The following is a 13,065-nucleotide window of genomic DNA, read 5'->3' as shown; positions in this document are numbered from 1 at the left end:
TGGATTACATTACTATTTTTACACATCAATCCACACACAATATCCCACAATGACAAAGCCAAAACAGGTTTTTAGAAAAACCTTACAGAGCTTGAGAGGATCTGTAGAGAAGAATGGGAGAAACTCCCCAAATACAGGTGTGCCAAGCTTGTAGCGTCCTACCCAATAAGACTCGAGGCTGTAATCGCTGCCAAAGGAGCTTCAACAAAGTAATGAGTAACGGGTCTGAATACTTATTTTAAAAAACGAAAAATCGACTTGTGCAGAAATGTCTATATCTGTTTTTACTTCATCATTATGAGTTAAGGCTGTAACATAGTGGAAAAAAGTCAAGGGGTCTGAATACTTTCCCAATGCACTGTACACACTAGTCTATACACAGACTGGCAGCAGAGACCACCAGCCAACCTGTGGATCTGACTTAAAGCTACATTATCCCAGTTTGGTATTACAACTGCCCGAACTACATCATTATCAACATCATGATCCGTTTTCAACATTCTCATTCTGAAATGCATGGTTGCTAAGTGTTTACACTTCATTCGTCCACTGCCATACATACTTTCACCCGACTAAGGCGAGAGACGATTGTCTTCGAGCAGAGTTGCCAAATGTTATAATCAAGGCCAGTATTTTTAGGAACATTCCAGCAACAATGAGGCCACGGGGAGCCAGAGACGAGAAGACACAGACAGAGTGGATGGTCTCTGTGTTTTCATGGATAGAAGTCTCACACAGGTGTTGATTTTTTTAATAACATTTGTTCAGCCAACTTACAACAAATGTATCTAGGTTAGTTTCAAATGGAATGTGCTTCTGGTTAATATAAATGTCACTTACATGTCTGGAGTACAAAAAGTTATTTCCCTTGAGTCAAAGTTTGGTTACCTCAACTAACAGAGACCAAAGCCCTCCTACCATACAAGCACACAGACACAAACCACGTCTAAACTCTGACTGTTTGATCTGCTCGTTCAGACAGTCCTAGTTTACTTACTTGTGAGTGTTCACCAACTACAGCGGAGTCTCAGAGACCTGGATCAGAACACTCCCTGGGACACTGGAAGATTCCTCTCGTCTAAGTGAAAAGCTGGCTATGAGAATGTAGATCATGAGTCTGCGTCTTGTGAGCATGTGCTGAGTGCTGTCTGAAGACAAGCCTTTAAAAGGCTGGCTCACTCCTCCTCCTGCTCTCACTCCGCCCTACGTCATGAATCAGGAAGAGCCATGCAGGACGTAAGGACTTTTACTCTCAGCCACATGACATCCTTTATACTTTCTGACACTCTCTTCCCCGCTTCCTTTTAAGAGGTTGGACACATTTTCCTCGACCTGTGACAGATGAACGAGGGAATGGTGCCACTGTGCCAGGGTAGGATGTCAGTACACTGTCAGTCAAACTGTAATTTAGTGCAGGCATTCCTTTAAACCAGCATAAAATCACCTTCTTTGTCCCTAACAAACCCCATGAACAAACAATATGAACTCTGACCTATTATATGGGCATACACGTTCATTCCAGTTGAAACGCACCTCTGGTCTGCTGGACAGGAAGTGACATTACATCATAGAAAAGGATGGGTAAAGGAAAGAAAATCATGTGCAAATGGATGAGGATATCCTTTACAGCCTGATAGGCCCGCGTTACAGCCTGCGTTACAGCCTGATAGGCCTGAGTTACAGCCTGATAGGCCTGAGTTATAGCCTGATAGGCCTGAGTTACAGCCTGATAGGCCTGCGTTACAGCCTGATAGGCCTGAGTTACAGCCTGATAGGCCCGCGTTACAGCCTGATAGGCCTGAGTTCCAGCCTGATAGGCCTGCGTTACAGCCTGATAGGCCTGCGTTACAGCCTGATAGGCCTGCGTTACAGCCTGATAGGCCTGCGTTACAGCCTGATAGGCCTGAGTTACAGCCTGATAGGCCTGAGTTATAGCCTGATAGGCCTGAGTTACAGCCTGATAGGCCTGCGTTACAGCCTGATAGGCCTGAGTTACAGCCTGATAGGCCCGCGTTACAGCCTGATAGGCCTGAGTTCCAGCCTGATAGGCCTGCGTTACAGCCTGATAGGCCTGCGTTACAGCCTGATAGGCCTGCGTTACAGCCTGATAGGCCTGCGTTACAGCCTGATAGGCCTGAGTTACAGCCTGATAGGCCTGAGTTACAGCCTGATAGGCCTGAGTTACAGCCTGATAGGCCTGAGTTACAGCCTAAAAGGCCTGAGTTACAGCCTGATAGGCCTGAGTTACAGCCTGATAGGCCTGAGTTACAGCCTGATAGGCCTGCGTTACAGCCTGATAGGCCTGAGTTACAGCCTGATAGGCCTGCGTTACAGCCTGATAGGCCTGCGTTACAGCCTGATAGGCCTGCGTTACAGTCTGATAGGCCTGCGTTACAGCCTGATAGGCCTGCGTTACAGTCTGATAGGCCTGCGTTACAGCCTGATAGGCCTGCGTTACAGCCTGATAGGCCTGCGTTACAGTCTGATAGGCCTGCGTTACAGCCTGATAGGCCTGCGTTACAGTCTGATAGGCCTGCGTTACAGCCTGATAGGCCTGCGTTACAGCCTGATAGGCCTGCGTTACAGTCTGATAGGCCTGCGTTACAGCCTGATAGGCCTGCGTTACAGCCTGATAGGCCCGCGTTACAGTCTGATAGGCCTGCGTTACAGTCTGATAGGCCTGCGTTACAGTCTGATAGGCCTGCGTTACAGCCTGATAGGCCCGCGTTACAGCCTGATAGGCCTGCGTTACAGTCTGATAGGCCCGCGTTACAGCCTGATAGGCCCGCGTTACAGCCTGATAGGCCTGCGTTACAGCGGCAGACCTACTGGGAACACCTGGAAAGGACTGTGCTATGTCCAAGTACATTCATACCAGCGGCTTTATGGCTTCCTGTGAGACAGAGCTTCTCTTCTACAGTTCAAAACACACATCTTGCTTATTTATGGAAGACTACATGTAGGGTGGAGTGTTATTTTTCTGACACAGCACAGTGAAACTAGCACCGTCTTTCCACTTAAACACTAGCTAGCTGTCTGCACTCTGCAGCGAAAGGTCAAGAACACAAACACTACAATAATATAATAGCCCCATATGTCATCATGATTTAAAGACATCCAGTCAGTTGATGTCAAAACAAACCGTTAGTCTAGTTAGGACAGTATCCCACCACATAACATCCTCCACTGTCTCAGTGTCCCATCAAACACAGAGAACAGCAGAACAGCAGAACCAGTCAGATCACAGAGAACAGAAGAACCAGTCAGATCACAGAGAACAGCAGAACCAGTCAGATCAGGGAGAACAGCAGAACCAGTCAGATCACAGAGAACAGCAGAACCAGTCAGATCACAGAGAACAGCAGAACCAGTCAGATCACAGAGAACAGCAGAACCAGTCAGATCACAGAGAACATCAGAACCAGTCAGATCAGAGAGAACAGCAGAACTGCAGAACCAGTCAGATCACAGAGAACAGAAGAACCAGTCAGATCACAGAGAACAGCAGAACCAGTCAGATCAGGGAGAACAGCAGAACCAGTCAGATCACAGAGAACAGCAGAACCAGTCAGATCACAGAGAACAGCAGAACCAGTCAGATCACAGAGAACAGCAGAACCAGTCAGATCACAGAGAACAGCAGAACCAGTCAGATCAGAGAGAACAGCAGAACTGCAGAACCAGTCAGATCACAGAGAACAGCAGAACCAGTCAGATCACAGAGAACAGCAGAACCAGTCAGATCACAGAGAACAGCAGAACCAGTCAGATCAGAGAGAACAGCAGAACCAGTCAGATCACAGAGAACAGCAGAACCAGTCAGATCACAGAGAACATCAGAACCAGTCAGATCACAGAGAACAGCAGAACCAGTCAGATCACAGAGAACAGCAGAACCAGTCAGATCAGAGAGAACAGCAGAACTGCAGAACCAGTCAGATCACAGAGAACAGCAGAACCAGTCAGATCACAGAGAACAGCAGAACCAGTCAGATCAGAGAGAACATCAGAACCAGTCAGATCACAGAGAACAGCAGAACCAGTCAGATCACAGAGAACAGCAGAACCAGTCAGATCACAGAGAACAGCAGAACCAGTCAGATCACAGAGAACAGCAGAACCAGTCAGATCACAGAGAACAGCAGAACCAGTCAGATCACAGAGAACAGCAGAACCAGTCAGATCACAGAGAACAGCAGAACCAGTCAGATCAGAGAGAACAGCAGAACCAGTCAGATCACATCTCCAGCGACAAACAGCACTCTGATCCTTCAAATGTATGTAGCTCTGTCCTTGGGCTGATAGGCCTGCGTTACAGTCTATTAATGTTCTGTATTATGTCATGTTTTGTCTGGACCCCGAGAAGAGTAGCTGTTGCTTTTGCAACAGCTAATGGGGATGCTAATAAAATACCAAAATACCACCCACTCCATTAGCCTTCTGCTAAACCAGCACTTGTACAGACAGACCATCAACCCTGGCCCATGTGAGTTAGCCCCCTCTCTCCGCTTCTCCATCCTCTGCTGCTTTGAAACACACACCACTCTGCCAGAGGAACACACCTCAGCAAGAACAACTATTGAACATTCCTAACGACTTCCAAAGTGTACCCAGTAGCTATGGTAATGTTTCACCATGGAAACTCAAGTTTAGCTGAGCGTGTACCCTAACAACGTAACACCTGCTCCTGTTCCACCTGCGTTAGCCAGCTGCCAGGTAGGTGTCAGAGAGGATTAAACAGACACCGTGTATGATTGGTATTCTCCAGCAGAGGTTGAATATAATAACCTACGACATGGACCCTCCATCTACAGCGCCAGACGTCTTGGACAAATCTACAAAAACAAAATGTCCGCTTTATGAACAGATAGCCAGAGTTACACTATCAGACTTCCCATTTTCATCCATGTTTTGTATTACTAGTTTCTAGCTGAGGTTGAAAGGGCTTAATGAATGCTCCTCTCAGATCTGAGCGACAATTACCAGTTACCGAACCCATAACGCTTCAAAGCCTATAGCCTAAATTGCCCCACAGTCTCTATCCAGCTAACTAAATGGCCTCACAGTCTCTATCCAGCTAACTAAATGGCCCCACAGTCTCTATCCAGCTAACTAAATGGCCCCACAGCCTCTATCCAGCTAACTAAATGGCCCCACAGTCTCTATCCAGCTAACTAAATGGCCCCACAGTCTCTATCCAGCTAACTAAATGGCCCCGCAGTCTCTATCCAGCTAACTAAATGGCCCCACAGTCTCTATCCAGCTAACTAAATGGCCTCACAGTCTCTATCCAGCTAACTAAATGGCCCCACAGCCTCTATCCAGCTAACTAAATGGCCCCACAGTCTCTATCCAGCTAACTAAATGGCCTCACAGTCTCTATCCAGCTAACTAAATGGCCCCACAGTCTCTATCCAGCTAACTAAATGGCCTCACAGTCTCTATCCAGCTAACTAAATGGCCCCACAGTCTCTATCCAGCTAACTAAATGGCCCCACAGTCTCTATCCAGCTAACTAAATGGCCTCACAGTCTCTATCCAGCTAACTAAATGGCCCCACAGTCTCTATCCAGCTAACTAAATGGCCTCACAGTCTCTATCCAGCTAACTAAATGGCCCCACAGTCTCTATCCAGCTAACTAAATGGCCCCACAGTCTCTATCCAGCTAACTAAATGGCCTCACAGTCTCTATCCAGCTAACTAAATGGCCTCACAGTCTCTATCCAGCTAACTAAATGGCCCACAGTCTCTATCCAGCTAACTAAATGGCCCCACAGTCTCTATCCAGCTAACTAAATGGACCCACAGTCTCTATCCAGCTAACTAAATGGCCCCACAGTCTCTATCCAGCTAACTAAATGGCCCCACAGTCTCTATCCAGCTAACTAAATGGCCTCACAGTCTCTATCCAGCTAACTAAATGGCCCCACAGTCTCTATCCAGCTAACTAAATGGCCTCACAGTCTCTACCCAGCTAACTAAATGGCCCCACAGTCTCTATCCAGCTAACTAAATGGCCTCACAGTCTCTATCCAGCTAACTAAATGGCCCCACAGTCTCTATCCAGCTAACTAAATGGCCCCACAGTCTCTATCCAGCTAACTAAATGGCCTCACAGTCTCTATCCAGCTAACTAAATGGCCCCACAGTCTCTATCCAGCTAACTAAATGGCCTCACAGTCTCTATCCAGCTAACTAAATGGCCCCACAGTCTCTATCCAGCTAACTAAATGGCCCCACAGTCTCTATCCAGCTAACTAAATGGCCTCACAGTCTCTATCCAGCTAACTAAATGGCCTCACAGTCTCTATCCAGCTAACTAAATGGCCCACAGTCTCTATCCAGCTAACTAAATGGCCCCACAGTCTCTATCCAGCTAACTAAATGGCCCCACAGTCTCTATCCAGCTAACTAAATGGCCCCACAGTCTCTATCCAGCTAACTAAATGGCCCCACAGTCTCTATCCAGCTAACTAAATGGCCTCACAGTCTCTATCCAGCTAACTAAATGGCCCCACAGTCTCTATCCAGCTAACTAAATGGCCCCACAGTCTCTATCCAGCTAACTAAATGGCCCCACAGTCTCTATCCAGCTAACTAAATGGCCCCACAGTCTCTATCCAGCTAACTAAATGGCCTCACAGTCTCTATCCAGCTAACTAAATGGCCTCACAGTCTCTATCCAGCTAACTAAATGGCCCCACAGTCTCTATCCAGCTAACTAAATGGCCTCACAGTCTCTATCCAGCTAACTAAATGGCCTCACAGTCTCTATCCAGCTAACTAAATAGCCTCACAGTCTCTATCCAGCTAACTAAATGGCCCCACAGTCTCTATCCAGCTAACTAAATTAGCCCCACAGTCTCTATCCAGCTAACTAAATGGCCCCGCAGTCTCTATCCAGCTAACTAAATGGCCTCACAGTCTCTATCCAGCTAACTAAATGGCCTCACAGTCTCTATCCAGCTAACTAAATAGCCTCACAGTCTCTATCCAGCTAACTAAATGGCCCCACAGTCTCTATCCAGCTAACTAAATTAGCCCCACAGTCTCTATCCAGCTAACTAAATGGCCCCACAGTCTCTATCCAGCTAACTAAATGGCCTCACAGTCTCTATCCAGCTAACTAAATGGCCTCACAGTCTCTATCCAGCTAACTAAATAGCCTCACAGTCTCTATCCAGCTAACTATGGAGAAATGAAAGACCTGAAACATAACAGCACTATAATGATGCAATGAAACGTACCTTGTTATCTACTCACATTTGCATTCATTGTAAATTTGCCTGTGATACACTACAGTTCAAATTGACATGTCTTTCAGTTAGCTTATCAGGGTCAATGAACTGCAACAGACCCACAAGGTGAACAGTCACAGGTATTGTAACAGCAGCACACTGCCAGTGGATTACAGTATGACCATTCTTTTGAGAGATAAAACTCTACAAAGAGTCTGGCACAAATAGAGCCAAAACACCAAGTGAAGAGATACTTTGCACAAATAGCACAAGTTCAAGTTCAAGACGTGAATAGTTGCCATGGAGAGTTGACTCCCTGCCTACCTCTAAGTTGTACTACCCTAACTGGTCCGACTCCCACTTTGAACCCAGGAGACACAGCGTGAACCAATAACAGAGCAGCTCACACAGCTCACTGTTTAAACACACAGCTCACTGTTTAAACACACAGCTCACTGTTTAAACACACAGCTCAGTTGGTCAACGGTCCCTTTGGTAATGAAAGAAGGGAAGGTCTCAGCCTCCATCTGGAGGATTGTCTTTGGAAGGTGGAGAGCAGAGCAGACACGAGAGATCCTGCACACATTCCTCACAGACCTGGAGCTGAACCGCATTTCAAAACACCAGAGAATCAGACAAGAGAGGTCTGTCTGTCCCTAGTGTCGGTGAATTGATTGTGATCTTGGTCGAAGTTGGCACGGCCTCTAGCATCTTGTTCTGGCACATAACATCACGAGTGGCAAGTTAAAACACTGAAAAGGGAGGCAAAGGGGAAAACGTGCACCTAGAAACGCAAGACCTAAAAAAAAAATGATCAAGATGTAACTGTACCTGTGACTCGTTTTCCACACAAAATCATCTTCAATGCATAACTGTATTCAGTAGATGGCAAAAGTCAGCACAAAATTACCCTCTGTTATCTTGACTCTGTTATCTTTGACTCTGAAGAGTCAAAGCTTTAGCTATCCATTTAGGCACATCACCATCACTACCATACTCCTAACTTCTGTTTGGCTTACCTGCGATGCAAGAAAAGAGACAACTTCAAACTGAGCGTGGTGGTATATTAGTGTATTATTTAATTGCATACATTTTTGTAAAAAGGATGTCATTTAGAGAGTTGTTTTCAAAATAGGACGCTGCCCCTTTAAGACAATTGTGTTCCGAAATATATTTATTTAACTAGGCAAGTCAGTTAAGAACAAATTCTTATTTTCAATGACGGCCTAGGAACAGTGGGTTAACTGCCTTGTTCAGGGGCAGAATGACAGATTTGTACCTTGTCAGCTCGGGGGTTTGAACTTGCAACCTTTAGGTTACTAGCCCAACGCTCTAACCACCAGGCTACCCTGCCGGGGTACAGCAGGCTAGCCAAAACAAATGTTCAAGTGTATTTTTGTAGCTTTAATTTTGTAGACCGTCAACAGTAGCTAGTATATTTGCTAGTATGTTCACTATTGACGGTTTATTTTTGTAAATCACTTTCTCTAAAATAAATAATCTCAGCGAATAGATTGAGGGGCGATTCTTTTTGCTCAGGGGAGGACAGTTTGCATGTTCTGTGTGAACCAACAATTTATATAAACGCTGGATTGCTGATGCCTATGTATTGGCCATTGAGATGCTTTGAAGCCATTGGTCGGTCATATTGGCACTCCCCAGGAAGAGCAGTCCTCCATAGGAATGAATCGAATTCTACACTATTTCAATTAAATGTTTCACAGACAGAAAATTTTACTGTAAGGAAAATATTTGTATATATTTTTTTCATTTTATGTTTAGATAACATAATATAATTTAAAAGTATGCATTAAGGTGTCTTTATTTTAATAAATGTGGCAAATGCTACGCTTTATCTTGGCCAGGTCGCAGTTGTAAATGAGAACTTGTTCTCAACTAGCCTACCTGGTTAAATAAAGGTGTTCTCAACTGGCCTACCTGGTTAAATAAAGGTGTTCTCAACTGGCCTACCTGGTTAAATAAAGGTGAAACAAAAAATGTAAAAATTCTTTACAACGTGAGGGAGTGCCAAGATGGAGGCACGGCGGCTTCGACACAGCGCCCTCTATCGATCATCTAGCGTATATATAAATCATTGGTGTGAAGTATCAAATTCTGTACTGTTCGCATGCTCGAGAAGTTGTGGCTCTTGGTAGCGTGGTGGTGCTTGAATGAACAGTCAATCATATTGCTCAAATACAAAACAGTATGACTTTTCCACACGTAGTCATCAATGGTTTTCAATGGTAGATTGCGACAGAGCAGGTAAATGTTGAACTGGAATGCAAATATGCGCTGAGAAGTTACTAGTGACTGACGAGATCCACTGGCCCCACACGTTTTTGACCCTGCCTCAGCTCAGTGTCAAGTGCCCTCACATGCAGAGAGTCCGTCTGACCCCATTCCAAAGTGTTCCTATTGGGAGGGTGAGGGGTCATCAGACCCCACAGTAATCACAACAAATCATTTGGAAAGGGCAGCGTTGGGAGTTTGTATGGATGTTTTACGAGTGGCATGGTGTGAGTGTGTGCATACGCTCACTAACAATCTGTTATTTAAATCTGACAGTTTGGTTTAAATAAAGTTGCATAATGCTGTGGAGGTGGTGTGTGGACTGGTAGATTACTTGGCTGGCAACGTAAGCCGATCTCATCACATGGTAGATAAGGCAGATAGTCAGCAGCAGATAGTCAGTAACAGCACTGACAACAAGCAGAATAAGTCAGAGAACAGGGCAACCTGACACCCAGTCAGCCCCTGAGGGAACGAACTAACATCTTTACAAAACTATTACCCCACCAGCAATGTGGGAGTTGTCCTATCCCAGCCCAAAAACAGACAAACCACCCAAAACTATTACCCCACCAGCAATGTGGGAGTTGTCCTATCCCATCCCAATAACAGACAAACCACCCAAAACTATTACCCCACCAGCAATGTGGGAGTTGTACTATCCCATCCCAAAAACAGACAAACCACCCAAAACTATTACCCCACCAGCAATGTGGGAGTTGTCCTATCCCATCCCAATAACAGACAAACCACCCAAAACTATTACCCCACCAGCAATGTGGGAGTTGTCCTATCCCATCCCAAAAACAGACAAACCACCCAAAACTATTACCCCACCAGCAATGTGGGAGTTGTCCTATCCCATCCCAATAACAGACAAACCACCCAAAACTATTACCCCACCAGCAATGTGGGAGTTGTCCTATCCCATCCCAAAAACAGACAAACCACCCAAAACTATTACCCCACCAGCAATGTGGGAGTTGTCCTATCCCATCCCAAAAACAGACAAACCACCCAAAACTATTACCCCACCAGCAATGTGGGAGTTGTCCTATCCCATCCCAAAAACAGACAAACCACCCAAAACTATTACCCCACCAGCAATGTGGGAGTTGTCCTATCCCATCCCAAAAACAGACAAAGCACCCAAAACTCTTTCTGATAGTCTACTACATCCCTTTCCTGCTATGTAAATTGGAGCAGAGAACGGCGTTTTAGTAAATTACAATTTGATGTCGTCTCTTTTTTAATCAAGTCTGAGCTCATAGGCCAGAAGGTCATCTGGTGCGGTTCCAAACAAGAAGTGTAATAACTGCACTAACCCAGATTGTAAATTACATGTTGATATTATGCAATCTGGTCTGGTAGACGATGTAACCCCAAAGACAACATGTCATTATATTTGTGTGGCTATTCGAGGCACTGCTGAAAGGTTTGTTAGGTTTACCCATTAAATAACGTTGGTTAGGTTAACCCATTAAATAATGTTGGTTAGGTTAACCCATTAAATAACGTTGGTTAGGTTAACCCATTAAATAATGTTGGTTAGGTTAACCCATTAAATAATGTTGGTTAGGTTTACCCATTAAATAATGTTGGTTAGGTTTACCCATTAAATAACGTTGGTTAGGTTTACCCATTAAATAATGTTGGTTAGGTTTACCCATTAAATAACGTTGGTTAGGTTAACCCATTAAATAACGTTGGTTAGGTTAACCCATTAAATAATGTTGGTTAGGTTAACCCATTAAATAACGTTGGTTAGGTTAACCCATTAAATAACGTTGGTTAGGTTTACCCATTAAATAATGTTGGTTAGGTTAACCCATTAAATAATGTTGGTTAGGTTAACCCATTAAATAATGTTGGTTAGGTTAACCCATTAAATAACGTTGGTTAGGTTTACCCATTAAATAACGTTGGTTAGGTTTACCCATTAAATAATGTTGGTTAGGTTAACCCATTAAATAACGTTGGTTAGGTTAACCCATTAAATAACGTTGGTTAGGTTTACCCATTAAATAACGTTGGTTAGGTTAACCCATTAAATAATGTTGGTTAGGTTAACCCATTAAATAATGTTGGTTAGGTTAACCCATTAAATAACGTTGGTTAGGTTTACCCATTAAATAATGTTGGTTAGGTTAACCCATTAAATAACGTTGGTTAGGTTAACCCATTAAATAACGTTGGTTAGGTTTACCCATTAAATAATGTTGGTTAGGTTAACCCATTAAATAACGTTGGTTAGGTTAACCCATTAAATAATGTTGGTTAGGTTAACCCATTAAATAATGTTTAGGAGCATGTATAGTGTGGGACAGGAGCATGTATAGTGTGGGACAGGAGGATGTATAGTGTGGGACAGGAGGATGTATAGTGTGTGACAGGAGCATGTATAGTGTGGGACAGGAGGATGTATAGTGTGGGACAGGAGCATGTATAGTGTGGGACAGGAGGATGTATAGTGTGGGACAGGAGGATGTATAGTGTGGGACAGCATCATGTATAGTGTGGGACAGGAGGATGTATAGTGTGGGACAGCATCATGTATAGTGTGGGACAGGAGGATGTATAGTGTGGGACAGGAGCATGTATAGTGTGGGACAGCATCATGTATAGTGTGGGACAGGAGCATGTATAGTGTGGGACAGGAGGATGTATAGTGTGGGACAGCAGCATGTATAGTGTAGGACAGGAGCATGTATAGTGTGTGACAGGAGCATGTATAGTGTGGGACAGGAGGATGTATAGTGTGGGACAGGAGGATGTATAGTGTGGGACAGGAGCATGTATAGTGTAGGACAGGAGGATGTATAGTGTGGGACAGGAGGATGTATAGTGTGGGACAGGAGCATGTATAGTGTGGGACAGGAGGATGTATAGTGTGGGACAGGAGGATGTATAGTGTGGGACAGGAGCATGTATAGTGTGGGACAGGAGGATGTATAGTGTGGGACAGGAGGATGTATAGTGTGGGACAGGAGGATGTATAGTGTGGGAGAGGAGGATGTATAGTGTGGGACAGGAGGATGTATAGTGTGGGACAGGAGGATGTATAGTGTGGGACAGGAGGATGTATAGTGTGGGACAGGAGGATGTATAGTGTGGGACAGGAGCATGTATAGTGTGTGACAGGAGCATGTATAGTGTGGGACAGGAGCATGTATAGTGTGGGACAGGAGCATGTATAGTGTGGGACAGGAGGATGTATAGTGTGGGACAGGAGCATGTATAGTGTGGGACAGGAGGATGTATAGTGTGGGACAGGAGGATGTATAGTGTGGGACAGGAGCATGTATAGTGTGGGACAGGAGCATGTATAGTGTGGGACAGGAGCATGTATAGTGTAGGACAGGAGCATGTATAGTGTGGGACAGGAGGATGTATAGTGTGGGACAGGAGGATGTATAGTGTGGGACAGGAGGATGTATAGTGTGGGACAGGAGCATGTATAGTGTGGGACAGGAGCATGTATAGTGTGGGACAGGAGCATGTATAGTGTGGGACAGGAGCATGTATAGTGTGGGA

The 13,065-nt window shown here is 44.9% G+C and overlaps 1 protein-coding gene across 2 annotated transcripts in view; it reads right to left on the bottom strand.

Moving 5' to 3' along the window:
• The window catches only part of LOC110492638 (protein FAM110A), a 28,905-nt gene that overhangs the window by 12,798 nt on the left and 3,042 nt on the right, over positions 1-13,065 (bottom strand). The window contains exon 1 of one of the 2 annotated variants that reach the window (XM_021567064.3): positions 998-1,146. The exons of the other annotated variant lie outside the window; for it this stretch is intronic. The gene's annotated coding sequence lies outside the window, so the exon portion shown is untranslated. Of the gene's footprint in view, positions 1-997; positions 1,147-13,065 lie in introns of those variants that run through there. 2 annotated transcript variants of the gene reach the window in all.

The sequence above is a fragment of the Oncorhynchus mykiss genome, chromosome 16 (assembly GCF_057628025.1).
Source record: "Oncorhynchus mykiss isolate SJ-2025 chromosome 16, ASM5762802v1, whole genome shotgun sequence".
Taxonomy (NCBI): domain Eukaryota; kingdom Metazoa; phylum Chordata; class Actinopteri; order Salmoniformes; family Salmonidae; genus Oncorhynchus; species Oncorhynchus mykiss.
The sequence above is the reverse complement of the archived record's forward strand: the minus strand, read 5'-3'. Positions and strand labels throughout refer to the sequence as shown.